The sequence below is a fragment of the Ailuropoda melanoleuca genome, chromosome 5 (genome assembly GCF_002007445.2).
Source record: "Ailuropoda melanoleuca isolate Jingjing chromosome 5, ASM200744v2, whole genome shotgun sequence".
Lineage (NCBI taxonomy): Eukaryota > Metazoa > Chordata > Mammalia > Carnivora > Ursidae > Ailuropoda > Ailuropoda melanoleuca.
In genome coordinates, this window is record NC_048222.1 from 6,717,593 (window position 1) to 6,731,243 (window position 13,651).

General features: G+C 38.9%; 1 protein-coding gene across 4 annotated transcripts in view; it reads right to left on the minus strand.

The window, feature by feature from the left end:
* Positions 1–13,651, minus strand: part of CDKAL1 (CDK5 regulatory subunit associated protein 1 like 1) — a 623,544-nt gene that overhangs the window by 556,975 nt on the left and 52,918 nt on the right. The window lies entirely within an intron of this gene.

Genomic DNA, 13,651 nt, shown 5'->3' on the forward strand with positions numbered 1-13,651 from the left:
ATTTCCCCTTGGTAATCAGGATCAATCAATCCGGCAAGTAAATTAGCCTTTTTTTTTTTTTTTTTTTTCCTTTTAGCTCAGNATACAAGGACCCCAATATGGCCAAGTGGCAGCCTCATCCTCCAATTCAACGTACCCACTGTTGTGTCCCCGTAGTGGAAACATCCTCCCCTTGCGGGCTAAGATCTCCAAACCAGAAGAACCCAGTATTCCCAGGACAGATAGTAAAAGTTCTACAAGTGGATTATTAGGTATCACAGTGAGAAAAACCACTGTCACTTCCGACCCTTGATTCCAAGAATTCTGACCCTGGGAGACACAGCACCATATAATTCAAAGTACACCCTGCATCCTGTAAAACAGAACCCCATCCATTCATGATTTTGTCCCTCAAGTGGTGCTGTAATGAACTGCTGAGTAATCAACTCCACCTGTCAATCAGGACAGCCACTTTCAGGTAACAGGATGCATGGCACTTGGCAAGACCAGTAAATTCCAAGGACAAAAGCCCGTTCTGCACCTTCCTTGTTGTGGAATTCATTCCCTCAGTAGAAGCAAAGCAATACAGAACACCAGGACGGCAGATAAAGTATTCTGTGAATCCACGGATGGTGATGCTAGCAGAAGCATTACAGGTAGAGAAAGCAAATTCATATGAAGAATATTGGCTATTCCAGTGACAATAAACCTTTGCCCTCTCTGTGATGGAAGAGGACCACTGCAGTCAACTACCAACAGGTAAGCTGGCTGGTTCCCTTGAAGAATGGTGCTATATCAGGGACTCAATGCTGGACTCTCTGTCACCACATTACGCACTTAGCAATAGCATTAGCCAGGTCAAGCTTGTTAATAGAAATGCCATATTGCTGAACCGTGGACTCTCCAGCCCTGCCAACACAGCCACTTTCTCATGGGCTCACTGAGCAAGCCCTAAGGTAGCTACAGAAAGAGACTGACATTCACAAAGCACACATTTTGTCCACCTCATAGCAAGAGTCTCCTCTGCAGGACATGCCCTTTAGTGGGCATTCACAATCTGCAGTCTGTGGATATTCGGAGTGGTCCATGCACACACCTTTTCTCTACACTTCCTTGTCACCCATCTTCAGCTCCTTTTCCTTCCAAGTCCCTGACCATCCAGACAAAACATTAGAAACTGCCCATGAATCAATGTAGATCTTTATCTCTGGTCACCTACTCAAAATACAGTAGGAAACACACACACACCCCCACATACACACACACACGCACACACACACACTGCTCAAAGTCTGCCCACTAGATGGACTTTCCTTCATCATTGTCTTTCATGGTCAGTCCTGAGTGGGGCTTTAGTGATGCAGTGTTTGCTTTTGAACGCACATCATACAGACTCATTTGTAAACCAGGCTCAAGGTTTTTTCTTCTTTGTTCAACTGGTCATAAGGAACTCCCAGAAGGCCATAGGCATGGTCTGAAGGAAACAATGAAACAGAAGTTGGCCTCAAAGGTTTCTGAGCCACCTGCTCATATAAGCTAGCCATACCATCCAGACCCACCCAAGTTTGGCCTGCCATATACCATCTCCGTTTGATAACAGAGTGCTGCTGTTCATTCTCCGTCTATGGCAAAATGGGTCAGACAACACCTAACTCATGAAGGGAAGCTCAGGCCACATGGTCACCTGATTTCTCACAATTGGGTATTCAGTCCCTGATGAGGCCAATACAAGCCAAGAGCTGTTTCTCAAAAGAAAAATCATTATCTGCAGTAGAGGACATAGATTTGCATCAAATTCCTTGAGGTCTGCACTGTGACTCTTATTGGTACTTGCCAGAGGCAAATAATAGGGAGAAGAAGGAAAAAGTAGGAGGGGGAAAGTCATAGAATACCACCTTTGCTCACAATATCCTCCTTGTTTCTAAACACAGTGGGAACAGATGGATGCCACTCCCTAAATCTACACCCCTCTTTGATTTAATCAGTACGACAGGGCTATAGTCCCAAATAATAAAAGAGACCCAGAGAAAAGATTACCAGTGAGTTTCTCTTCCTTGCCTTGAGAAACTGGATGTGACCATTTCCTTCAGATTAGAAAAGAATACAATAAATATAGTTAAAAGGAACTGGAGGCCAAGATGAGTAAGAAGAATTAAGTGTCACTGTTCTAAACCAGCCCAGGTAACTGATACCCCAGGGTAATGACAGAGCAAGTGAGGCTGTAGAATCTATCAGGAATCTCTGAGGAATCCCAGAGAAAGAATATGGAAACACAAGAGGTAGGTATGTATTCCAATTTTCCAAGCTAAGGTAAACTGGGTAACTTGCCCATTTGCCATCAATCCTCAAAGGGCTATAATTACACCATTTTAAAGATGGCTTAAAACCACTACAGAAAGAAATCACTAATCAATAAGGCAAAGTCTGAAATCCTAAGGACCAAATAACAGCAAAGCTGACTTCAATTCTTCCAAAGAGTCAGCAGACCTTCCTGAATGAACTCTGTCACATGAAGGAGTCTACCCACCTCGGAAGCTAGAGTATAATCCAATTATCTAACCTTCCATATCATAATCAAAAAGAAAAAAAATTTTTTTTAGAAAGAGTTAAAATCCAGTGGTCCCAGGGTGTTAGAGTTGAAAAGGACTTTGGATTTGTTCAAAGGTCTCCCCTTATATGCGGAATGACACACCATGGGAAGCTAAATGGGATATGGTCATTCAAATCTGTGCTCCCACACTCAGTAGGTACGCATTTTTAGCACATTACTTCACCTAAGACTTAGCTTTTGCATCCACGAAATAGGATAACAATGCTATCCACCTCACTGATCTCTCTGGAGAGTTACATGTAAAGTACATGTGCCTCTTATATAGCAAGCCCTCACTGTTACATTAGCTACTATTATTAACTGACTGTCAGCGGCCTTGGTCTGACAACTGTGAAATAAACTTTTGCATTAGGTGTTCCCACCTCCCTTCTCGATCATACCCAACCATCCAGTAACCCAGTAAAAATTCTGCAGAAGCAATAAACTTGGAAGGAGGATAGTGCAGAAAACGGTGCTGGGGATGAATAAAAAAGATCAGAGTCCAGGCTGCCACTAATTAGTTCCACAACCTGACACAAGGTGAAGGTGCCTCAGTTTTGTTAGCTATAAGACGCCCTTGGGTTAAATGCCATCGAGAGCTTTTCCCTCCACTACAATTCCACAATGCAGTGCATGCTACATTTTGCAAGTTTGCACTATTAGTACGCCAGTACTTGATCCTCCCAGACTTTTGCTCACATCATCATCTTCTTCACTCCCATCTATGACTCGCTCACTACCAGAGAAGCGGCTCTGACAGCACTGATCTCTTATTCTCCAAGGACAAATTTAAATCAACTCTCAGTTTATTCTCTTCCCATCCACTCATTCAACTCAAAACTTTAATTACCACTTACTATTCTCCCTCTAAAATGATCTTTTGTTAAAATGTAATAAAAATTTATTATCCTCAAACATTAATTTACCTAAAAGAAAAAAATAAGCATCATTATGATCTTTATTATGGACTCCCAAGTGGTGCTACCCCCAAGTGACCAATGACACTGGCTTAATCTACATTAACTCAAAATTAAACAAGTTGTCACCATTTGCATTTAATTATGTGTTTCTGCTCTTTCTCAGAGGTACTGAGACTTTTAGAATTATATACAAAGCATTTATCAGTAACACTGACTTTCTCAGTAATCTGACCAAAGTGTGGGCCACAGGGAGAACAATGCAGAAAGAAAACTGGAAATTTGGCAATGCCATCCGAGCGAAATTGCCAGTTCCCTCAGGGGATCTGGGATCAATGGGACTAAGGACATGACTGTTTATCTTTCAGCACACCACAGAATCTGGGAATGAAAAAACATGCCAGGTTTCACAGAGGAACACCTTACTTTATATAACACACACCCTAATCTAATACTGTACATGAAGTGAATTTTACAAAGCTAATACTTTAAATACACTCAGAGTCCTTGCTAGCCAGACGTAATTTATAAATACTGCTTAAAATATATACTCGCCATCCAGGTTTTTTTGTACATCATGAGATTTGCTCAAGACAACCAAAACTTTATAAATAAAATCAAACACCCTGAGTATTATTTAATTACCATCTTACTAAAATCTTATTTTAGAGGGCAGAGACCACTCCTCTGAGAAAAGAAGAAAAATTTTAATAGAAATGTGTTATTTAAGGACTGGTGTTCGTTCAGTCACCACCCTGAAAGTGGTATCATCCCAAGGTCCTAACAAAGAGTAAGGACTTCAGTGAAACTGGTAGAACAAACTGGTCAAATACAGAGGCCTAGTCAATGGCCTAACACCCTTACCAATATCCTGACAGGAGGTTTAACCACAGATGGAAAAAGGTAAAATAAGAGGTGTGATTCTCCTCTGCTTTTGCAAATCCGAAGCAACCAACGTTCTAAGAAATAATCAACCTCTGTAAACAGCCAGGAACTTCACCTGAAAAGGAGCTTTGTACCCGCACTGCCCCCAGTAAACCATTACACATGCATACCCACACAGTATTTAATAAAAAGAATCATCTTCTCCAAACAACAAATTAAAAAAAAAAAAAAAAACAACAACCAAAGAAAGAAAGAAAAGACCAAATAATTGGGAAGTTACCAGTTAAGGCCAGAAAAGAAAGCATGCAATAAAGCAAAACCCAACATAAAAGGAATAAAATTATTGTAATTTCTTTCAAAATCATCAAACAAATCACAAGCCACAAACCCCTCCTGAATGACAGGCCTACCACAAATGAGAGTCATAGAGAGAGAATTTGATATCGCACAGCTGCTAGGATTTGAAATATGCTATCCACCATTTCCAGTATGAAAAGGCAAACTGTCAGACCTGTTTCTGACATTCTGACATGGTACCACAGTTAATTTCTAGAAAAGATTATCAGTATACCAAATGTGCTTAGATTAATTTTTCACCATGACAGTGAGACTTGCGCATACTACATAAGGAGTTAACATTTGCTCACTATACCTTAAGCTATCAAGACCAATTTTATGCAAATTTTCATCAACTGTAAATGGAGTTAGGTTAATAATCATAGGTGTCAATTCAATATGCAAATTAGATTTAAATACCTAAAACAGAGTTATCCTGAGAACGTCACCTGTCACAGAACCTTCTTATTTGGTACACACTATAATCTTTCATATCCACAGCATTTGAACTCTTAACAATATACAAAGCTAAATGAGCCAAGTCATTATGCAAATTTTACCAAAAACTCCTTTGAGAAACACAAATAAAAAATACAGGTGGTAATATTTGTATAAAGCACCCAGTGTTTGCATGAGTGAGTAAGTTTGCATAGGATGGGTCAAACAGAAACAATTCCAGAAAGGGTAGGTCTTCTCCAGGAACTTTCGCTTCTGAAGATGAAGCAAACATGTACACTCAACCTGAAATAACAGGGAAAGGGAGGGATACGCGCAACTCAGTGAACGGATTTCCAAATACAAAAATACTGTGACTTTGTTCTTTCCAAGTACTTATCTAATATCTAGCATTTACTATCTATTATCTCTGGACTTCCACTTTTTAAGATGTAATAAAGGAAAAATAAAAAAATACAATGCAATAAAGGAGAGAAAATAAAGATATGTGGTTGTATTTGTTTGCATTTTTACAAACTATGGAATGATACGTTAGAACTAATGTTTTTACCTGGAAAGGGTAGAAGAACTGAGCAATTAAGGTATTCAGATAGAAACAAAATTCCTGCCTAAAAATCTTTTTGTATTCTAGGTATTTTAAACCATGTAGAAATAAAACCCATCCTAAAGATCAAATTAATAAAAATGTAAATAATGTGAAAATAAACCACAATAGCAGCAAATACTTTTTTATTTAACTGCAGAAGCTAAAGGTGGAATTTGAACATTCCAACAGGCTGCAATTAAATTGATGCAGACTAAAAAGCATTAAGTATATTTTATAATTATAGTTTTATAATAATAAAAATACTAAGTTCTTTTGTTACATACAAACCCTGAGTATAAAAGTAGAAATGCCAGGGGCGCCTGGGTGGCACAGCGGTCGGGCATCTGCCTTCGGCTCAGGGCGTGATCCCGGCGTTATGGGTTCGAGCCCCACATCAGGCTCCTCCGCTATGAGCCTGCTTCTTCCTCTCCCACTCCCCCTGCTTGTGTTCCCTCTCTCGCTGGCTGTCTCTATCTCTGTCGAATAAATAAATAAAATCTTAAAAAAAGAAAATAAAAAGTAGAAATGCCAATGTTTAAGTATATGAAAAACAACCGTCTTCTTTCATCTTCCTGAGGCTGAAATCGTATAGCATGTAGTAAATCTATTTTACTAATAGATTACTAATTTACTAATCTAAATTACCTTTACTCTCAGTGCTAAAAACCAATTACGTATTAAGAGTTGATAAAATTAGCTATTTGAAATGTTTAATGTGACTCCAGTTTCGCATGTATATTGTAATGAACACAACTGACATTTCTCAGTACGCTGTCATTTATGCATTTAAAACATGTGTCTGTGCTCATGACAGGAGGTCATGTCATTAATGACTTGCGTTAGCAGGATGTGTCAGACATGTAGCACATGCCGTACTTAATGTAAAAGTTCACATGTATTCTCTCTTCAAAAATGGCTCTAACCTATTTTTCTGTCATCGCTATACAGCCTTCAAAATCAATATTAGGCTCAGTAAGCTGAGGTTTCAGTTTAGAAACAATTTTGCCTTTTCGGGCAAAGAAAATCAGTATGTGTCATTAGCAAAAGCAAATTTATTACAAAACTAGCCCCCAGCACAGCCTTCCCTAAATTCCAAATTATGCCAATGTTTTTGGTAACTAGACCCATTACAAATACAAGAGTTTAAGGAAATGCAAATTCATCTTCCCAACGATGCCTCTGAAGCTCTTTGAATGCATTAATGCCTGCACAGCATTCGGTGGCCCCCAGGCCATCAGTCTAAAACAAAAGGCCTGCAATTCCTATCGCAGGCACTACCATGTCTGCACCATGACTCCAGCTACCATAACAACCTCACAACAGATATTAATGCACAGAGAGAAGGGAATAACAGATAGGTTATTTATTTATAGGTTATTTATAGGAGGTAAAGGAGGAAGAAAATGTTGGCTCAGCACTCGCATCCTTTTTTGGCATTCAGTAGTGGGACCCTAATCATCCCCACCATGTCTCCCTCAGCCTGCAATTAAGAGACATTTGTTTCAATCATGTCTAAAGCCCTAGAATCCCAAAAGAGTTCCTCCTTTTAGAAACTGTCTAGATATCCACTTAGCAGGGTACGGTTAACTACAATGTTAGATGAAGGAAAAAGGAAAACGGGTATCAGGCAGGGTTTTCAAGAGGAAACAATATAAAAACTACCACTAGGATTAGTGAAGTCACGGCACCCCACCTACTCTGCCTGATAGCAGGCCACTTACATATCCTATCACTAACCCTCATGATGACTTTATTCCTACCACGGTACAGTCTTCATTATGAAGATAAAAAATCACACTTCAAGTCAGGCAGGCGGGGAGAGTCCCTCGACTATGAAAATGACGAAGCAAGCATTCAAACGCAGACCTAGCTGTTGACGCTAACAACACAACAACAACACAACAGCAGTAGCGTGCCTACTACTATTACACTGAGCTGCTTCTCAGGACACTCTTAAGTATCTTGAATATTCTCATTTAAATTCATTTCTTATTCATAACAACCATATAGAATAGGTATCTTATCCCACTTTACAGATGAGAAAACTGGGTACAGAGAGGGTAAACAATGTCTTCGAGGTCACACAGCAAGTAATGAAATGGCTCTTGCACATAACACAAACTGGGACCATCACACACCCTCTTACCTCCTTCCCTGTAACATCTCGCCAATGCTTCAAATAAAGCAATACAATTAATGACTCTGTAAAACTTGAAAACATAAATCTGGACTTTATTCTTAATATTTCATTGAAATGAGAGAAAAACTACCTAAAATAATAATTAAGAAAGTGTTTTTCATGGTATATTCTTCTTCTGAAATTCAATCCCACTGATGTCAATGAGGAGGCCCCCGCTTTCCTTAAGAACTGAGAGACAAGTAATGAATCATTTTCTAATCAAACAAGAAGTGTTACAGGATCCTAGAATGTTCCATGAGAATACCCACCAAAGAAAACTTGTGAAACAATAATTATTAATTACAGAATTAAAGAAACAAAAATTCTACTTATAAAGTTAGGCCTTTCAATTTCACCGGCTTTCAGTAAGAGTTTCAATTATATCTAAAACAAATAGGAGGCAATCTGAAACTCTTTCTCCTTAGCGTGAGCGTGTGAATTGTACGCGTGTGTATGATATTAAGTGTGACAGAGAAAACAGTAAAGCCATCACTGAAGTAAAAGCCCAGCATAAATATACAACAGACTGTGATACATGTACTTTATTGGCTCTAATGCTATCTAGCCTGAACGTTCGTAGTATGTGAATCTCGTAACAAAAGGTGAAGCAAATTTCTTAACGTAGCAGAGTAGGTATTCAGGTAGACGAAAAGACCACCAATAATTTCAGGCAGGACAACTTGAACAAAAAAAGTAAAAAGATACCCTTCTTTTTGTAGTGATATTTTTAATATTATCACCTGAACTAATAAGACTTTGATTCACGTAAAGCCACAAAAGTCTAAAATTATAAGATTTCAAATTTTTCATTTCAAAACTTAAGTATATAATCCTTTAAAACAAAAATGGATAGTAGCTAAACTATACTCAAGACATCTCGATTAATTTAGGCTTCCTAGTCTACTCAAGGAAAATAACAGGTCACGCTTAGGACTATTATATCCACAAGAAGCAGCAATAAAATGTAAAATAGATGAAAATACTTTAAAAGGAGATCTGCTTCCATCCCCAACAACTATCTTAGCAGAAAAGCAGAGCTTGAAAACAATAAACAAAGCTCGAAATATAATTTTACTAATTTTGCCTCTGAACTTTTGAATGACTGCCAAAAAGACCTAAGTAAAAGGGGGGAAAATTTTTAATGAAAAAAAACCACCTCTGAGCCACTGCAAGTAGAAGCGCTAGAGGGAAAAACTGAAATAGAAAGAAAACCTCAAAGAGATTCTGTAATCGAAGATGCCTTATTCTTGACTGCCTCATCTCGGAGATTAAAGAAGATTTTTAAAGCTGTTCCATGGACATAGAGATCAAACATTTATAAATGTTTATAATTTTACAAGTCCTAAACTCAAAGGTGGGCTCAAAGAAATAAGAGTAACACAGGCAGCTAGGAGGAAAGATGAATTTTCTTGGATGAGGGGGGGATGTAGAAGGCGGCTTTGAAGAATACACTCCGTGGGTTGTAGAAAAGAATGAGCATTTTTGAAAACCTCATTCATCACCCGTAACACATCATGATGAACAACAACATGGAATGAAAAGGGAACTTAAGGCACAGTGTCAAATCTGTTTCTACTGGATTTTAACAGCATTAAACTCATCAATATTCACCTAGTATCTATTCTGTAGCAGTCCCAAATCAGCATATAAGCCTAGTTGGTGCTTCTCTTTCAAAATGAAAATCTCAACAATCCAGATTTGTAATTTTTGAAAGTTTAATTGTCTCAGCTTTCTGTAGAACTCCAATCCCATAATGAGAAAAAGAGGAGGGAGGTAGAAAAGAAAATTTGATCCCTATCAACAAAAACCTGGTGCCGATGGAAACAGACATTTCTACTGACACATTTGTTACATATCAATCTCTTCAGGATTAAATAATTAAACACACCATTTAAAATGCTAGAAGAGGGTCGCCTGGGTGGCTCAGTCGTTAAGCATCTGCCTTCGGCTCAGGGAGTGATCCCGGTGTTCTGGGATCGAGCCCCACATCAGGCTCCTCCACTGGGAGCCTGCTTCTCCCTCTCTCCCACTCCCCCTACTTGTGTTCCCGCTCTCGCTGGCTGTCTCTCTCTCTCTCTTTCAAATAAATAAATAAAATAATTTTAAAATATAAAAAATAAAAAATAAATAAATAAAATGCTAGAAGAAATAAAGCTGGACTTGAACATTTTACCACTTTCCTCTAGTCACAATCAGGGGACACTACTGTGTTATCATATACAGTAGTACCCAGAGTTCCCTGAAGGAAGCGAGAGCATCTCATTCATCTTACTCTTTGCATCGCCAGTGCCCAGCGTAGGGCCCATCACACGACGGAACTCATATACCAAATGTCACCATCATTTAAAACAAGGGAAAACTAAAAATAAAGTAAGTCACATAATTTTAATCTCTCTACTAAAATCAGACATATTTCTATTGCTTATTGAAGGCCTCATTCCAACTTCATTGCCTCTATGAAGTCTTCCCAAGTCCTGAGGTTGAAGGCATTACGAATTCCTCTGTAACTACAAGAAGCCTTCATTCATACACCAACAAAAGCACATCACCTTGACTCTAATTACTATTCATTAACTAAATATTGACTGAGTGCCTACTACAGGCTGGCAACTGTTCTCGGCTCCGGGGCTACAACTGTGTCACCACAAGAGGCCCCTCCTCTCCTGGAACTTACATTCTAGTGGGGAAGAAACCGATCATGAACAAATACATACATCAGGTGGTGATCAGTACTCAAAGGAAATAATGTAGACTGGAGACAGAAAGTGAAGGAAAGGTGCTATTTTTTAGATAGGGTGCTCAGGGAAAAACTCTCTGACAAGGTAACACCTGAGCACAGACCTGAAATGAAGGAACACAACAAGTGGATACCTTGGAGGAAGAACCTTCCAGGCATAGGAACAGGATGTATGAGCACACGCTTGCGTATGTTCAAAGAACAGCAAGAAAATCAGGGTAACAGTGTTGGCAGGAGATGAAGTCAGAGAAGAGCTCTCATGTCATGAATAAAAACTGTGGCTTCCACGCATGTAGCTATTGATATTTAAACTAATTAAAATTAAATACAATTTAAAATTCAGTTGCCCCCTTGCACTAACTGGATTTTAAGTGCTTAACAACCACATGGGGCCATAGCTACCATAATAGTACAAAACAGAACATTTCCATCACTGCAAAAAATTCAATTAGACAGCACTGTGAAATCTGAGCAGAAGAGTGAAATAATCTGGCTTAGGTATTCAAAGAATCTGACTGCTATGGAGAAAACAGATTTGGGGGGCAGGAGCAGAAAGATAAATCAGGCAACTATTATAATCTAGGCAAGATGAAGTAGACCAAGGTGGTGGCCTAAATGCAGGTGATAAAAATGACAGGACTCCAGATACGACTTGAAGATGGAGCAAGCAGGATTTGCTGATTCAAAGTGGGACATGAAAACAAGAGTAGTTATTCTTGATTTCAAAATTTTTGCCCTAAGCAACTCACAGGGCACAGATTCCTTCTACTGAGATAGGAAGACTATAGAGGAGATCTGTGGGGGAGATTAGGCCTTTTAGACATGTTCAACAGACAAGCCTATTAAAGATTTAAATTCAGATGATACATAGGCAGAGAGTCCAGGGTTCAAAGGAGGGATGTGATTTAGAAATATATATTTGGGTAGTGCCTGCATACAGAGAATACTTCAAAGCTATGGAGCTCCATAAAATTCCAACTTAGTATAGGTGGAGAAATAATACAAAGAAGTACCCTGGGGGTTCTAACATTCAGATAATCATAATATTGAGCAGGAACCAGCAAGGATGATTGAAGGAGCAAACAGTGAAATGAGAAAAGAACTAATAACCAAGAGAAACTTGTGTCCAGGAAGCCCAACAAAGGTATTTCAAGAAGGAGAGCGTGATCAGCTACGTCAAATGCTAACAGATAAAGACTATAAGACACGGACTCAGAAGTGACAGCTGCACTTGGCCAGACAGAGGTGACTGGCAAACTTGGCAAGAGCAATTCTAGTAAAGGTTACCTGACTGGAGTAAATTGGAGACAGAAGGGGAAGCAGCAGGTGTAAACAACTGTTTACTGTTTACGAGGAATTCTGCTACAAAAAGGAAGAAGGAAATGTAAAAGTTGGAGAGGAATAAGGTGTCAAAGAGTGAGAGGGGAGGAATACACAAGGGACAGAGCTGGTCTCAGGAGAATGGACCATTCAGCAAGTGCAGTGGACAGACCAGAAGGTAGTTCATGAGGCAAATTCATGCGGCAGGGAGATTTGGTATTGAGAATGTATGGGTATTCTCTTCCAATGGTCCTAAATGGCTGTGTGCTTCCCTGGACTGACAGCTTTTCAGAAAAATGGGCTGTGTTTTGGTCATCTTTATATCTCTAGCACTAGCAAGCTGGCACACATTAAATTATTCAAGAATTTCACTGCACAAATACCTTCTCAGAACTACCTAGCTACCCAGGAACCTCAGCTTAAGCCTTGACAGGTGCAGGACTTACTCGTCAGTTCTGTGCTGTAGATGTTCAACATTTCACAGAAGAAAAGGCATCACAGCTCTCACCAACCACAGCCCCACGCATCCCCCCTCCACACCCAATGCTGCTGCTCTCAGATGGGGTAGGAAGGATGTGTCCATTTCCAGCCTACGTGTGCAGAAAATGCTTCCTGCCCATTGGATTAAAGTCCCCAAATGGCAACTATCCACCATGACTTTGACCCCCTCAGACATTAGTCTATTTACTCAGAACAGACCAACTGGTTCTACTCTTTCTTAGAATATAACTGAGTTCCTTTTCCTTTAAGTATACTATAGAGTACCTTCCCCACTGTGATCAAACCCCACTCCTGTGTGGTATTTCCCTCCTAGCCTCCCAGACTCACAGACACTACAGACCCCTATTTACAAAAGCCTTTAGAAATCGTAAGGATTTTTAAAATAAAAATGAGATTAGAACTAAATATACAAAATGTAATTCAATTTCCTGAGCCCCTTTCTATGAGTAAGGATATTGAAAACAAATTAAATGTGAAATATGAGTACTAACATTTAAAAAAAAAAAAAAACTAGCAGAACACTGCCAACATTACTGATATTCATTAAAGGGGCAAAGTCATATCCTCTAATCCGGAATACATCTGGGTTGTTTCCTATACTTACTTTCCTAGCTTAAAGTGGTATTTTTAATAAAATACATTTAGGCTTATTAAATCTGTTAAAATTTGACAAAGATAAAACAAAAATACCCTTAGTCTCTCAAAAATTTTGTGAGTAGCTAAAATCATTCAAAAGAACCATTTTCTGCAACAAGCATGCTGAAAACTAATGGGGAGGAGAGCTTTTTCTAACAAAAGTGTCTGATTAGATAAGATAATGCAATACATCTATTATATCTATTGTAACAATACCATTCACACCACTATAACTAAGACTCTTAGCATTTCCATTATAAAAACCTGTTTTTCAACTCTGCCACCTGCCAGCCATTAAAAAAAGAAATTGCTCTCCCATAGCATTCAAGTGTTGATCCTGGAAACATTTCTACCACCACTCCTACTAAATGTTTTTGTTCTTTAGATTATCATGCAAATATTTTTAAGAGTGTATTTTATCTTTCCACATTACACAGGTCCGATATCAAATATTAAAGTTTAATCTGCAAGCAAGAATCACTGAAACATTCATTCCACAAATACATCAGTCTGTACTGGAAGTCAATTT